Source organism: Manis javanica, chromosome 3, assembly GCF_040802235.1.
Source record: "Manis javanica isolate MJ-LG chromosome 3, MJ_LKY, whole genome shotgun sequence".
Taxonomy (NCBI): domain Eukaryota; kingdom Metazoa; phylum Chordata; class Mammalia; order Pholidota; family Manidae; genus Manis; species Manis javanica.
Genome location: NC_133158.1, coordinates 84,408,538 through 84,422,040, shown reverse-complemented (window position 1 = coordinate 84,422,040; position 13,503 = coordinate 84,408,538). Strand labels below are relative to the sequence as shown.

Here is a 13,503-nt window from a genome sequence, read left to right as displayed (position 1 = left end):
ATGCCTCTCAATTCTTCTCATCTTTAAAATGGCGATGACTATAGTAGAATCTACCTCAATGAGTCACTCCAAGATTCAGTGACATCCACATCATATGTATCTAGTTTTCCTTCTTTCTAAAGTTTAAGAATGACAGAATTCATGAGGTGTAGGAGTTAGGAAGGATGACTAAATAGGCATTTATCTACATGTGTTATTTTTTTTTTTTTTTTTGAGAGGGCATCTCTCATATTTATTGATCAAATGGTTGTTAACAACAATAAAATTCAGTATAGGGGGGTCAATGCTCAATGTACAATCATTAATCCATCTCAAGCCTAATTCTCGTCAGTCTCCAATCTTCTGAAGCATAATGAACAAGTTCTTACATGGTGAACGAATTCTTACAGAGTGAATAAATTCTTACATGGTGAACAGTACAAGGTCATTCATCACAGAAACTTTCGGTTTTGATCATGCAATATGACCTATAAACCATCAGGTCAAATATGAATATTCATTTGATTTTTGTACTTGATTTATATGTTGATCCCCCATTTCTCCTATTATTATTATTATTTTTATTTTTAATAAAATGCTGAAGTGGTAGGTAGATGCAAGATAAAGGTAGAAAACATAGTTTAGTGCTGTAAGAAGGCAAATATAGATGATCAGATGATCAGGTGTGTGCCTATGGACTAAGTATTAATCCAGGCTAGACAAGGGCAGCAAGACATCCACGGATGCAGAAGATTTCTCTCAAAGCAGGGGGGGTGAGGTTCTGAGCCTCACCTCTGTTGATCCCCAAATTCTCACCTGATGGCCCCCCTGTGACTGTGCCTGTCTTAGGTTGTTCCTCCCTTGAGGAATCTTACCCACTTGCTCATTTTTGCTGTTGTTTTCCTTGCCCGGGGAGATATGGTCAAGAAGAGGTCACTCATGTTTATGTCTAAGAGGTTTTTGCCTATGTTTTTTTCCAAGAGGTTAATGGTTTCATGACTTACATTCAGGTCTTTGATCCATTTTGAGTTTACCTTTGTATATGGGGTTAGACAATGGTCCAGTTTCATTCTCCTACATGTAGCTGTCCAGTTTTGCCAGCACCATCTGTTGAAGAGACTGTCATTTTGCCATTGTATGTCCATGGCTCCTTTATCAAATATTAATTGACCATATATGTTTGGGTTAATTTCTGGGGTCTCTAATCTGTTCCACTGGTCTGTGGCTCTGTTCTTGTGCCAGTACCAAATTGTCTTGATTACTATGGCTTTGTAGTAGAGCTTGAAGTTGGGGAGTGAGATCCCCCCTACTTTATTCTTCTTTTTCAGGATTGCTTTGGCTATTCGGGGTCTTTGGTGTTTCCATATGAATTTTTGAATTATTTGTTCCAATTCATTGAAGAATGTTGCTGGTAATTTGAGAGGGATTGCATCAAATTTGTATATTGCTTTCGGCAGGATGGCCATTTTGACGATATTAATTCTTCCTAGCCATGAGCATGGGATGAGTTTCCATTTATTAGTGTCCCCTTTAATTTCTCTTAAGAGTGACTTGTAGTTTTCAGAGTATAAGTCTTTCACTTCCTTGGTTAGGTTTATTCCTAGGTATTTTATTCTTTTTGATGCAATGGTGAATGGAATTGTTTTCCTGATTTCTCTTTCTATTGATTCGTTGTTAGTGTATAGGAAAGCTACAGATTTCTGTGTGTTGATTTTGTATCCTGCAACTTTGCTGTATTCCGATATCAGTTCTAGTAGTTTTGGAGTGGAGTCTTTAGGGTTTTTTATGTACAGTATCATATCATCTGCAAATAGTGACAGTTTAACTTCTTCTTTACCAATCTGGATTCCTTGTATTTCTTTGTTTTGTCTGATTGCCGTGGCTAGGACCTCCAGTACTATGTTAAATAACAGTGGGGAGAGTGGGCATCCCTGTCTGGTTCCCGATCTCAGTGGAAATGCTTTCAGCCTCTCGCTGTTCAGTATAATGCTGGCTGTGGGTTTATCATATATGGCCTTTATTATGTTGAGGTACTTGCCCTCTATTCCCATTTTGCTGAGAGTTTTTATCATGAATGGATGTTGAATTTTGTCAAATGCTTTTTCAGCATCTATGGAGATGATCATGTGGTTTTTGTCTTTCTTTTTGTTGATGTGGTGGATGATGTTGATGGATTTTCGAATGTTGTACCATCCTTGCATCCCTGGGATGAACCCCACTTGGTCATGGTGTATGATCCTTTTGATATACTGTTGAATTCTGTTTGCTAATATTTTATTGAGTATTTTTGCATCTACATTCATCAGGGATATTGGTCTGTAATTTTCTTTTTTGGTGGGGTCTTTTCCTGGTTTTGGTATTAGGGTGATGTTGGCTTCATAGAATGAGTTTGGGAGTATTCCCTCTTCTTCTATTTTGTGGAACACTTTAAGGAGAATGGGTATTATGTCTTCTCTGTGTGTCTGATAAAATTCCGAGGTAAATCCGTCCGGCCCCGGGGTTTTGTTCTTGGGTAGTTTTTTGATTACTGTTTCAATTTCTTTGCTTGTAATTGGTTTGTTTAACTTTTGTGTTTCTTCCTTGGTCAGTCTTGGGAGGTTGTATTTTTCTAGGAAGTTGTCCATTTCTTCTAGGTTTTCCAGCTTGTTGGCATATAGGTTTTCATAGTAGTCTTTAATAATTCTTTGTATTTCTGTGGAGTCTGTCGTGATTTTTCCATTCTCATTTCTGATTATGTTGATTTGTGTTGACTCTCTTTTTCTCTTAATAAGTTGGGCTAGAGGCTTATCTATTTTGTTTATTTTCTCAAAGAACCAGCTCTTGGTTTCGTTGATTTTTGCTATTGTTTTATTCTTCTCAATTTTGTTTATTTCTTCTCTGATCTTTATTATGTCCCTCCTTCTGCTGACTTTAGGCCTCATTTGTTCTTCTTTTTCCAGTTTTAATAGTTGTGATGTTAGACTATTCATTTGGGATTGTTCTTCCTTCTTCAAGTGTGCCTGGATTGCTATATACTTTCCTCTTAAGACTGCTTTCGCTGCATCCCACAGAAGTTGGGGCTTAGTGTTGTTGTTGTCATTTGTTTCTATATATTCCTTGATCTCTATTTTGATTTGTTCATTGATCCATTGATTATTTAGTAGCATGTTGTTAAGCCTCCATGTGTTTGTGAGCCTTTTTGTTTTCTTTGTAGAATTTATTTCTACTTTCATACCTTTGTGGTCTGAAAAATTGGTTGGTAGAATTTCAATATTGTGGAATTTACTGAGGCTCTTTTTGTGAGCTAGTATGTGGTCTATTCTGGAGAATGTTCCATGTGCACTTGAGAAGAATGTATATCCTGTTGCTTTTGGATGTAAAGTTCTATAGATGTCTATTAGGTCCATCTGTTCTAGTGTGTTGTTCAGTGCCTGTGTGTCTTTACTTATTTTCTGCCCGGTGGATCTATCCTTTGGGGTGAGTGGTGTGTTGAAGTCTCCTACAATGAATGCATTGCAGTCTATTTCCCTCTTTAGTTCTGTTAGTATTTGCTTCACATATGCTGGTGCTCCTGTATTGGGTGCATATATATTTAGAATGGTTATATCCTCTTGTTGGACTAAGCCCTTTATCATTATGTAGTGGCCTTCTTTATCTCTTGTTACTTTCTTTGTTTTGAAGTCTATTTTGTCTGATATTAGTACTGCAACCCCTGCTTTCTTCTCACTGTTGTTTGCCTGAAATATGTTTTTCCATCCCTTGACTTTTAGTCTATGCTTACCTTTGGGTTTAAGGTGAGTTTCTTGTAAGCAGCATATAGATGGGTCTTGCTTTTTTATCCATTCTATTACTCTATGTCTTTTGATTGGTGCATTAAGTCCATTTACATTTAGGGTGACTATTGAAAGATATGTACTTATTGCCATTGCAGGCTTTAGATTCGTGGTTACCAAAGGTTCAAGGTTAGCTTCTTTAGTATCTTACTGCCTAACTTAGCTCGCTTATTGAGCTGTTATATACACTGTCTGGAGATTCTTTTCTTCTCTCCCTTCTTATTCCTCCTCCTCCATTCTTCATATGTTGTGTGTTTTGTTCTGTGCTCTTTTTAGGGGTGCTCCCATCTAGAGCAGTCCCTGTAGGATGCCCTGTAGAGGTGGTTTGTGGGAAGCAAATTCCCTCAGCTTTTGCTTGTCTGGGAATTGTTTGATCCCACCATCATATTTAAATGATAGTCGTGCTGGATACAGTATCCTTGGTTCAAGGCCCTTCTGTTTCATTGCATTAAGTATATCATGCCATTCTCTTCTGGCCTGTAGGGTTTCTGTTGAGAAGTCTGATGTTAGCCTGATTGGTTTTCCTTTATAGGTGACCTTTTTCTCTCTAGCTGCCTTTAAAACTCTTTCCTTGTCCTTGATCCTTGCCATTTTAATTATTATGTGTCTTGGTGTTGTCCTCCTTGGATCCTTTCTGTTGGGGGTTCTGTATAATTCCATGGTCTGTTCGATTATTTCCTCCCCCAGTTTGGGGAAGTTTTCAGCAATTATTTCTTCAAAGACCCTTTCTATCCCTTTTCCTCTTTCTTCCTCTTCTGGTATCCCTATAATACGAATGTTTTTCCTTTTGTATTGGTCACATATTTCTCTTAGTGTTGTTTCATTCCTGGAGATCCTTTTATCTCTCTCTATGTCAGCTTCTATACGTTCCTGTTCTCTGGCTTCTATTCCTTCAATGGCCTCTTGCATCTTATCCATTCTGCTTATAAATCCTTCCAGGGATTGTTTCACTTCTGTGATCTCTTTCCTGACATCTGTGATCTCCTTCCGGACTTCATCCCACTGCTCTTGCATTTTTCTCTGCATCTCATCCCATTGCTCTTGCATTTTTTTCTGCATCTCTGTCAGCATGTTCATGATTTTTATTTTAAATTCTTTTTCAGGAAGACTAGTTAGGTCTGTCTCCTTCTCAGGTGTTGTCTCTGTGATCTTTGTCTGCCTGTAGTTTTGCCTTTTCATGGTGATAGAGATAGTTTGCAGAGCTGGTACACGTGACCGCTGGAAGAGCTTCCCTTCTTGTTGGTTTGTAGCCTTTTCCTGGGAGAATAGCGACCTCTAGTGGCTTGTGCTGGGCAGCTGTGCGCAGACAGGGCTTCTGCTTCCTGCCCAGTTGCTTTGGGGTTTATCTCCGCTGTTGCTGTGGGCTTGGCCTGGCTGGGGCTGTTCCTCCAAAATGGTGGAGCCCCGTTGGAGGGGGAGCAGCCAGGAGACTATTTATCTCCGTAAGGGGCCTCTGTGCTCCCTGCTGCCCAGGGGGTTAGAGTGCCCAGAGATCCCCAGATTCCCTGCTTCTGGTCTAAGTGACCTGTCCTGCCCCTTTAAGATTTCCAAAAAGCACTCTCCAAACCAAAACAACAGCAGCAACAATGAGAGAGGGAACAGAAACAAAGAGAAAAAAAAAAAAAAAAAAGGAAAAAAAAGGAAAAAACAAGCGATTTTTTTTTTTTTTTTTTTTTGTCCTCAGGTGCCGGTCCCAGGCACCCGCTCACTGGTCCTGCTGCCCTGTCTCCCTAGCACCAGGGTCCCTGTCCTTTCAAGGCTTCCAAAAAGCACCCACCCACCGGTCCCGCAGGGAAGGAACGCTCAATATTCTTTGTCCTCAGGCACTGGTCCCACGCACCCGCTCACCAGTCCCGCCGCCCTGCCTCCCTAGCACCGGGGTCCCTGTCCCTTCAAGGCTTCCAAAAAGCACTCGGCAAAAAGAGAGAAAAAAAGGGGAAAAACGCGCGATTTCTTCCGTCCTCAGGTGCTGGTCTCAGGCACCCACCCACCGGTCCCACAGGGAAAAATGCAGGATATTCTTTGTCCTCAGGTGCCGGTCCCAGGCACCCGCTCACCAGTCCCACCGCCCTGCCTCCCTAGCACCGGGGTCCCTGTCCCTTTTAGGCTTCCAAAAAGCACTCGCAGAAAAGAGAAAAAAAAAGTGGAAAAATGCGCGATTTCCTCTGTCCTCAAGTGCCGGTCTCAGGCACCCGTCCACCGGTCCCGCAGGGAAAAACGGGGGATATTCTTTGTCCTCAGGCGCCGGTCCCAGCCACCCGCTCACCAGTCCCGCCATCGTGCCTCCCTAGCACTGGGGTCCCCGTCCCTTCAAGGCTTCCAAAAAGCGCTTGCCAAAAAGAGAAAAAAAAAAAAAAAAGGGGAAAAACGCGCGACCTCCTCCGTCCTCAGGCACCGGTCTCAGGCACCCGCCCCCAGGTCTCGCAGGGAGAAACGCGGGATATTCTTTGTCCTCCGGCGCCGTTCCCAGGCACCTCCTCACTGGTCCCGCCACCCTGCCTCCCCAGCAACGGGGGCCCGTCCCTCTAAGGCTTCCAAAAAGCGCTCGCCAAGAAAAAAAAAAAAAAAAACTGCTCCGGTTTCTCTCCACCCGCCGGGAGCCGGGGGGAGGGGCGCTCGGGTCCCGCCGGGCCGGGGCTTGTATCTTACCCCCTTCACAAGGCGCTGGGTTCTTGCAGGTGTGGATGTGGTCTGGATGTTGTCTTGTGTCCTGTGGTCTCTATTTTAGGAAGATTTTTCTTTGTTATATTTTCATAGCTCTATGTGTTTTTGGGAGGAGATTTCCACTGCTCTACTCACGCCGCCATCTTGGCTCCGCCCCTTTCCTCTACATGTGTTATTTTATATAATTCCCAGAAATATTAGAATAAAGGATAAGGAAACATCTGGCCAGAAGCATACCTAGCAAAACAACAAATGAAATTCAAATTATTGGGGGTGGGTAAGTAAAAGTTATATATTTGCTTTTCTTTTGGTTTCTTGGGGCTAATCTGTGACAGGAAGAGGTTTACTATCTTTATCAGGATGCATCACTTTAAAAGTAATAGAAAACCCAACCAACATTCATCTCTCCAAACTAAAATGTTTTTATCTTGGTTAACAATAAATGCTGAGTATGCAGTTGCTGACAGTAGTTTATCTGTTTAATCATACCAAGGTTGCTGTCTCTGAAATTGTTTTGGTCTTCCTCTCCTGGTTTCAAGATGGTTACTGCAGGCTCATAAATCATGAATTCAGTTAAGGCATGAAGGAGGGAGGGAATGAGCCAGCCTCCTCTGCCCCTTTTATTAGGTAAAGTAAAAGTCTTACAAAAAAACCCCAACCCACTTGTGCCAATATCTGACTTGCCAGAACCAGGGCCATGATATTTCCAACTGACTTTCTGGTGTAGGCAGGCAATGGAGAGTAGAGTAGAGAATGTATTTTGATGAGTCTACAGTATTAATTAGATTTATGATTATTATATATTGACCACATTTATATGTTAATGAAAATGTGGAAAGAAACTGCCACTTACAGAGTAACTATTAAGTTCTACTCTGTATGTTTGGTACTTTATGAAAGTGAGGAAAAGGCAAATATAAGATATTGTCTTTGTTAATGATGAGATGATTATATATATATATACTTAGCAGGAGGCTCATAATGGTCACTGTGTGTCCTTGGAGTGATAAGAACTAATTTTTGTCCATATAAGTTCTCTTTAATTTAAAGATACTTTAAAGGCCTAAATCCCTTCAAAGGCAGTTATGAAGGACTTCAGAAAGAGATGTTTCAGCATGGTTCACTGAGCAGAATGAACACATTTGCCCAGTGGATATCAAATACACAGAAAAAGAGCACCTACAATAGTTGACAGCAATCACCAAAGGAAAAAAGTAAAATAATAACATAATATAACATAAAACATAACATGACATAAAATAAAATAAATAGAAAAAAATAGAAAAACAGGTGTGAGATTTTATTGCCAGCACAACTATACAACTATGATGAGTTTATAAAATGAATTCTATGCCTTAGCTGTCTGGCCTGAACATCTGAGTAGTCTCATTTTTCAAGGTGATTATCAGTGGATCTGTTAATTATTAATTTGGTCCATACTTACAGGTAAACCTGTCCTTCTCTAAGGATCAGGAAAAGTGACTTCATTCAACACTAAACCCAAAGAGGGGGCAATTGAGCATTTTGAGTCCTCTGGTTATCTTCAATTTTATAAACATTCCTTTCTGAGGCTTGAAGCTATAAATACCAGACATTATCTTGTAATTTGAAACATTTTTTTCCTGTTGCTATAAGACAAAATACATTGTGATTTTCATGTTTTTCAGAATAATTCAAATATTTAAAACTTCATTCTGATCTTCTAATGATACTTCAATAATGCCATGACTTTTTTATTCTAATAATAGTAATAATACAAATAGTCATAAATAATATTTATTAAGTTAATATTAAGTGCTAGACTGTAAATATTTCATAACTTCATCTTATTTAATTTTCTCAGCAATTTTCTGTAATATGTGCTCTGATTATTTTTATTTCACAATTGAGAAAGTGATCCCCAGGAAGATATGTTACTTGCCCAAGATCATAGCTTATAAGTGGAAAATACCTGAGCCCAGAGCCTAAACACATAAGACAATGCTAGAGAAATTGAAGTTGTACAGCAACCTTAATTTAAAACTCTCATTTTTAAACTGTAAAACCACATTATGACAGTTTCCTGTGGGGAATGTGGAAATAATTATGGACATTGCTCCTCACAGTTTGTAGCAATTCCTTTTGCATAGCTGGTTCCTCAATGAAAGTGTGATGAATGAATAAGTAAATCAGTAGTAAAATATAGAAGTCTTAATGCCTGTGTAAGTTAAACCAACTTTATTTCTTTATCTTCAATCATATTCAAAATATTGAACTGTGGATATTTGCTGATACTACCTAATACGATTTCAGTGTTTTGCATTGTTGACTGTACATGAATCATCCATGTTCTGTTATTTTTTTCTAGTAAAAATGTGTAATGTGTTTTGTACCACCTTTATCTGAATTCACCCTGGTCCTTTTGACAGAGACACTTGTTAAGAGGCACAGGATCAAAGATTTGAACTGAGTGAGCAGAAACAAACATTCACATAGCAGCAGGGTAACTCCTAATAGACAGGCTTCTCTACTAGCTTGCTACCAGAGAGCAGGTTTATCAACCTGCTCCCCATAGCAATTTTTCTTGCTTAGGAAATCAGGTCATGGTCTCAATCCAACAGTATGACTTTCATATAGACTATGGGCTACCCTTGCCAGTGCTCCCATGTTGTGCAGATAATTGAGAATTGACTAAAATATATACATTTTCTTTTAGGGCAATCAATGGAAATAATTGCTGTAAATATAATTAAATTCATTTTTCCTTGAAGTTTGAAGAAATTGAATTTATAGAACTTTAGTGTATAGTATCAAATTCTTTGGAAAAAATTAAGAGTACAACACTGATTACATCACTCCACTCCATTTTTTCCTTGCTGTCTAAAGTCCAAACAATTTAGCTTGGTATTCACAGCTTCCCAGTCCCAAACCCAGCATTGTCAGCTATAAACCCAACTTCTGCCAAACACGTTATGCAAGGCCAAATTGTACTATAAATAATTTCCAGGACATTCACTCTGTTTTCAATTCCTCATCTCGGGAAATCCTACTCATTCTTCTAGGATGCAGCCACCTTTATGAGGTACTGACTGGTGCCTTCAAATAATGAAGATCCAGTCTTCTTTTGAATTCCTTTATGCTTTGTGCTTGTCTTATAACTCATACCAAAGGGAAATATTTCCTTAAAAAATTCTCTATTTATTCTAATAATTAGAATACACTTGTTATTCAAATCTAGATTAAATATAAGAAAAAAACTTATTTTCATTTCTCAAGATAAAATGCCAATAATTTAACAACATTTACCATGAAAATTTGGTCTCCTTTTAAATTGGGTTGACTTGAAATGGATTTTCTTAAGTAACAATAATTCTCTGATGATTGAACCTCCTATTTTATAACTCATGTACATTATCCCTAATTCCACAGATCCCACAGCATATCATTTTAACACTCCCCAACCTAACATCCTTCAGGAAGGATAGGCTATTTTCCAGGCTCCCAAAAAATTCACAGATGACAAACAAAGAAATATCTGCAGTATTGGTATGATTTTCCTGGCTAAAGTATAGCACATCAGTACTTCATGTGTGGCTTTTGAAGATCATCATCTAGAGCATCACTTAACCAAATTCTTCATTGGTTTTCCCATGACATCAAAGAAAACCAGATGTGACTTGAATTGCAGTGAAATTCTCTGACCTGACATTTCTCACCCTGTGGTTTATTTTGCCCATTGCTGGTGGCCTATGGTGACCATGTAGGGTAATGGACCACATAGGAACTTACAGAAAATCTACTCAGATAGCAGTCATGAGAGTTTATATTTGTTTGGGATTTCAGTGCAGAGTGTTTCTTGGACAAGTGAATGAAACCATTAGAGATGAGCATTATTTATTCATAAAAATAATTAAATCCTATGAAAAGTTAAAAGAATAGTATGAGTTATATATATATTTTCCCCTTACATGTTCTAATTCTAATTTTTATCATGTTGCCACATTTGCTTTACAATCTCTATTAGTATATACATTTTTCATTTATACCCTTTTTGGCTGAAATATTTGAAATTAAGTTGTAAATACAATCACTTTTTTACTCTAAATACTTCAACATGTATCTCATAAGAACAAAGACATCTTTAACATGAACAAAATGTCATTTTCATATCTAAGAAACTGAATATCATCACAATAATATTATTAAAATAAAAATCCATTAGTTTATCTTATTGTCCCACATGTGTCCTTTATAGTTGTATGAATGTGGTTTTTTAAATTTATTTTTTAGCATCTAATCAAGGATCACAATTATCATTTAATTACCATGTCTTCTTACTTTCCTTTAATCTGTAAACATACCTTTTCTTTTTCTTTTCTTTTTTCCATAATATTTCACAACTTACCAAATTTGCCAAATCCAGGCCAATTGTTTCATATAATATTCCACAATTTGGACTTGTTTTCTCATAAAGAATTTCAGGTTAAATACTTTTTGCAGGAATACATCATAGCTATCGATGACACTGTATGCCTCCCACATACAGCATCATAGGAGATGCACAATGCTAATTTGTCTAACTGCTGGTGATTCTTGCTTTGATCCCTTGCTAAAGTCACTACTGTAAAGTACCCTTTTTTCTTAATAATCAGTAAATAATTTACTGACTGAAACTTTGAGAAAGTAGGAATCATTTCATCCTGTCTCTCAGCATTGTTTGATGTTTCTTGCCTAAATCAATTTTTACACCGTTGGTTTTAAAAAAGTTATTTTCTAATTTTAGCATTCCCTCTATATATAACAGCTAGCAATTTTTTTTATCACAAAGAGCTTTTTCTTCCTCCACACATATGTTTTATTATAGACTCTCTTTTTAATGCAGTTTGTTATAATTTATTATTTTCCTTTCTAAAAATGGCCTCATTGTCTCAGATTTTTTTTTTTTTTGTCCAGTTGGGTCTTTAAAGCTAGCCTCTATTTTCTTTTAAAACCCCCATTAATCATTGAATGTTTTCTTGCTTTCTGACACTATGAGAACATTTAGCCTCACCAGTGATTTTCTTTGCCTCAGCCATTTCTCTAAGCTACCCTAGTTCCTTTACATTGAGAATGGTGTTTAGAAACCAAGATCTTGGCACTAGTTGAACACACTGGTATCAGGGTGGGCATGAGCAATTTTCACTTCTGTTATATATGGGCCACTGCCATTCTTCTTACTCTTGTTTCCATTTGCTTAATTTTGGATTTTATACAATTAGAGCATTTCCTTCCTTTGTATTTACTTCAGCTAAGTGTTTAATTTCAAAGGCTGCTACTTAAAATTCAACAAGATTCCTAAATATTGGCAGAGAATGAGAATCTCTTCTTAATCTGACAGCGTGATAGCTGTAAAATTCCATGCTTCATTCAAATTTTTCTCAATAATCTCAGTTTGTCTTTTATCTGATTTTTACAGATGTTCTGAAGTTCCCAAAATAAATAGGGATCATCAGTGAACCACAATATCTAAAGACAAAGCATTTGCTTCCCTGTTTGCTTTTCCATCTGCTCCATTCCAGACTGGGTGAGTACAAATTCCATCCCCACAAACGGCATACACATTTCAGATACCCACAGTGACTGGCTCTAGTTCTGTCTGGTTGACTCTGATTATTTCATTGCAACTATTCAGATTTATAAACCCAGCAATTAAAAGAACTTAGACATATTAATACCTATGTCGCTCTTAACCACTATGCCTGGAAAATAGTGAGAGATTTTACTAGACATTGTTTCACTGAAGGGACTCTTATTATTTTAATGGAACATGTTATACATACATACTATTTTAAAAGGTTTCTTTCTTTCTTTTTGGGTTTGTCAGACCTTCATTTACAAATAGAAGATTAATGAGACTCTATTTTAATTTTTCTAAATGTGATGATGGTGAAAAGTAATAATACAAATTTCCCAGCTTTTTTCCCCAGTGTTTCTATGTGAAGATTAAGAGTGTCTGTGACTAGTTCTAGAGTGATAACTTCAGTTGGCTTAGGTCCATTAACTGCGGGGGAAAACACCTGGCAAGATGGTTCATAGCAACCTGTTCTTGTTAACCTTTCAGCCTTCACAATAACTATCAGCAGGCACTGAGTCAGGGCCTCTAATAAACTGGCATTAAAGCTGCTGACAACTAATAATTTTTTATGGGTTTCCAGGACTAAGTTTAAAAAAGTTCTGATTAATTAGAATCACAGAATTTTCAGATTTCTTTATCATAGAATTGAATAATTTTTAGGCATATAAAATAAAATAAAGATCATTGTGGTCTCTCAGAAGACATTTTCCTATAAACAAAATAGATTTTCAAAGTATATTGTTTTAGCTACTTTAATCCAGTTTAATTTTCAGCTATTGTGCTCTTTTATAGTAAAAGGGAAAATAACTAAGAAATGGAAAACTGAGAGTATCAATTCTAGAAGTGAAGTTTTAACTACAGTCTCCCCATGTAAAATAATATCTGCTAGTGAATTATAGAAGCCCTTTTATCATCTGTAAATGTGAGAGATTAGACCTCAATCCTGCAGGGGAAACATTTTAAAGAGAGTATTGAAAAGTCTTACTGACACCCTTCTTTTTGGCTTGTCTATGAGAAAATCAAACAACTCGCAGATGGACTGTATCTGTAAAGAGAACATGTTCAACACTGCTCATGTGGGAGCTAAGAGGCTGGTGGTGTCACAGGAGAAAGCCAGAGCGGGAGTCACTGGAACAGCCACAGTCATGTGAAAGCTTAGAAGCCATTTTCTTTCTTGAGTCAGACAGCTGAGGTTCAGGTACTGGACACAACTCTACTAGAAGAAGGCATGGGTAGAGATCAGGGTAGGGAACCAGTTCATATCTTTGCTGACTTTAGGCAAAGACAGTTGAGACTCACCATTGCACAAGAGTGTGAGGGGTCTTAGAGGCTAGTCTCAGCTAAGGATGGTGGTGGCATTGTAGAAAAGTTCTACCTATACCCATGGGCCATCTCCTGTGCATTCAAGGGAATACAATTATTTTTAAGAGTGGAGAGAGTCTCTTGAGATAGTGA

The 13,503-nt window shown here is 37.9% G+C and overlaps 1 long non-coding RNA gene across 1 annotated transcript in view; it reads left to right on the top strand.

The window, feature by feature from the left end:
• Positions 1 to 11,900: 11,900 nt before the first annotated feature.
• The window catches only part of LOC140848173 (uncharacterized), a 75,646-nt gene continuing 74,043 nt past the window's right edge, over positions 11,901 to 13,503 (top strand). Inside the window, exon 1 of the long non-coding RNA XR_012128724.1 lies at positions 11,901 to 11,997. This is a non-coding gene — a long non-coding RNA (uncharacterized lncRNA). The remainder of the gene's footprint in view (positions 11,998 to 13,503) is intronic.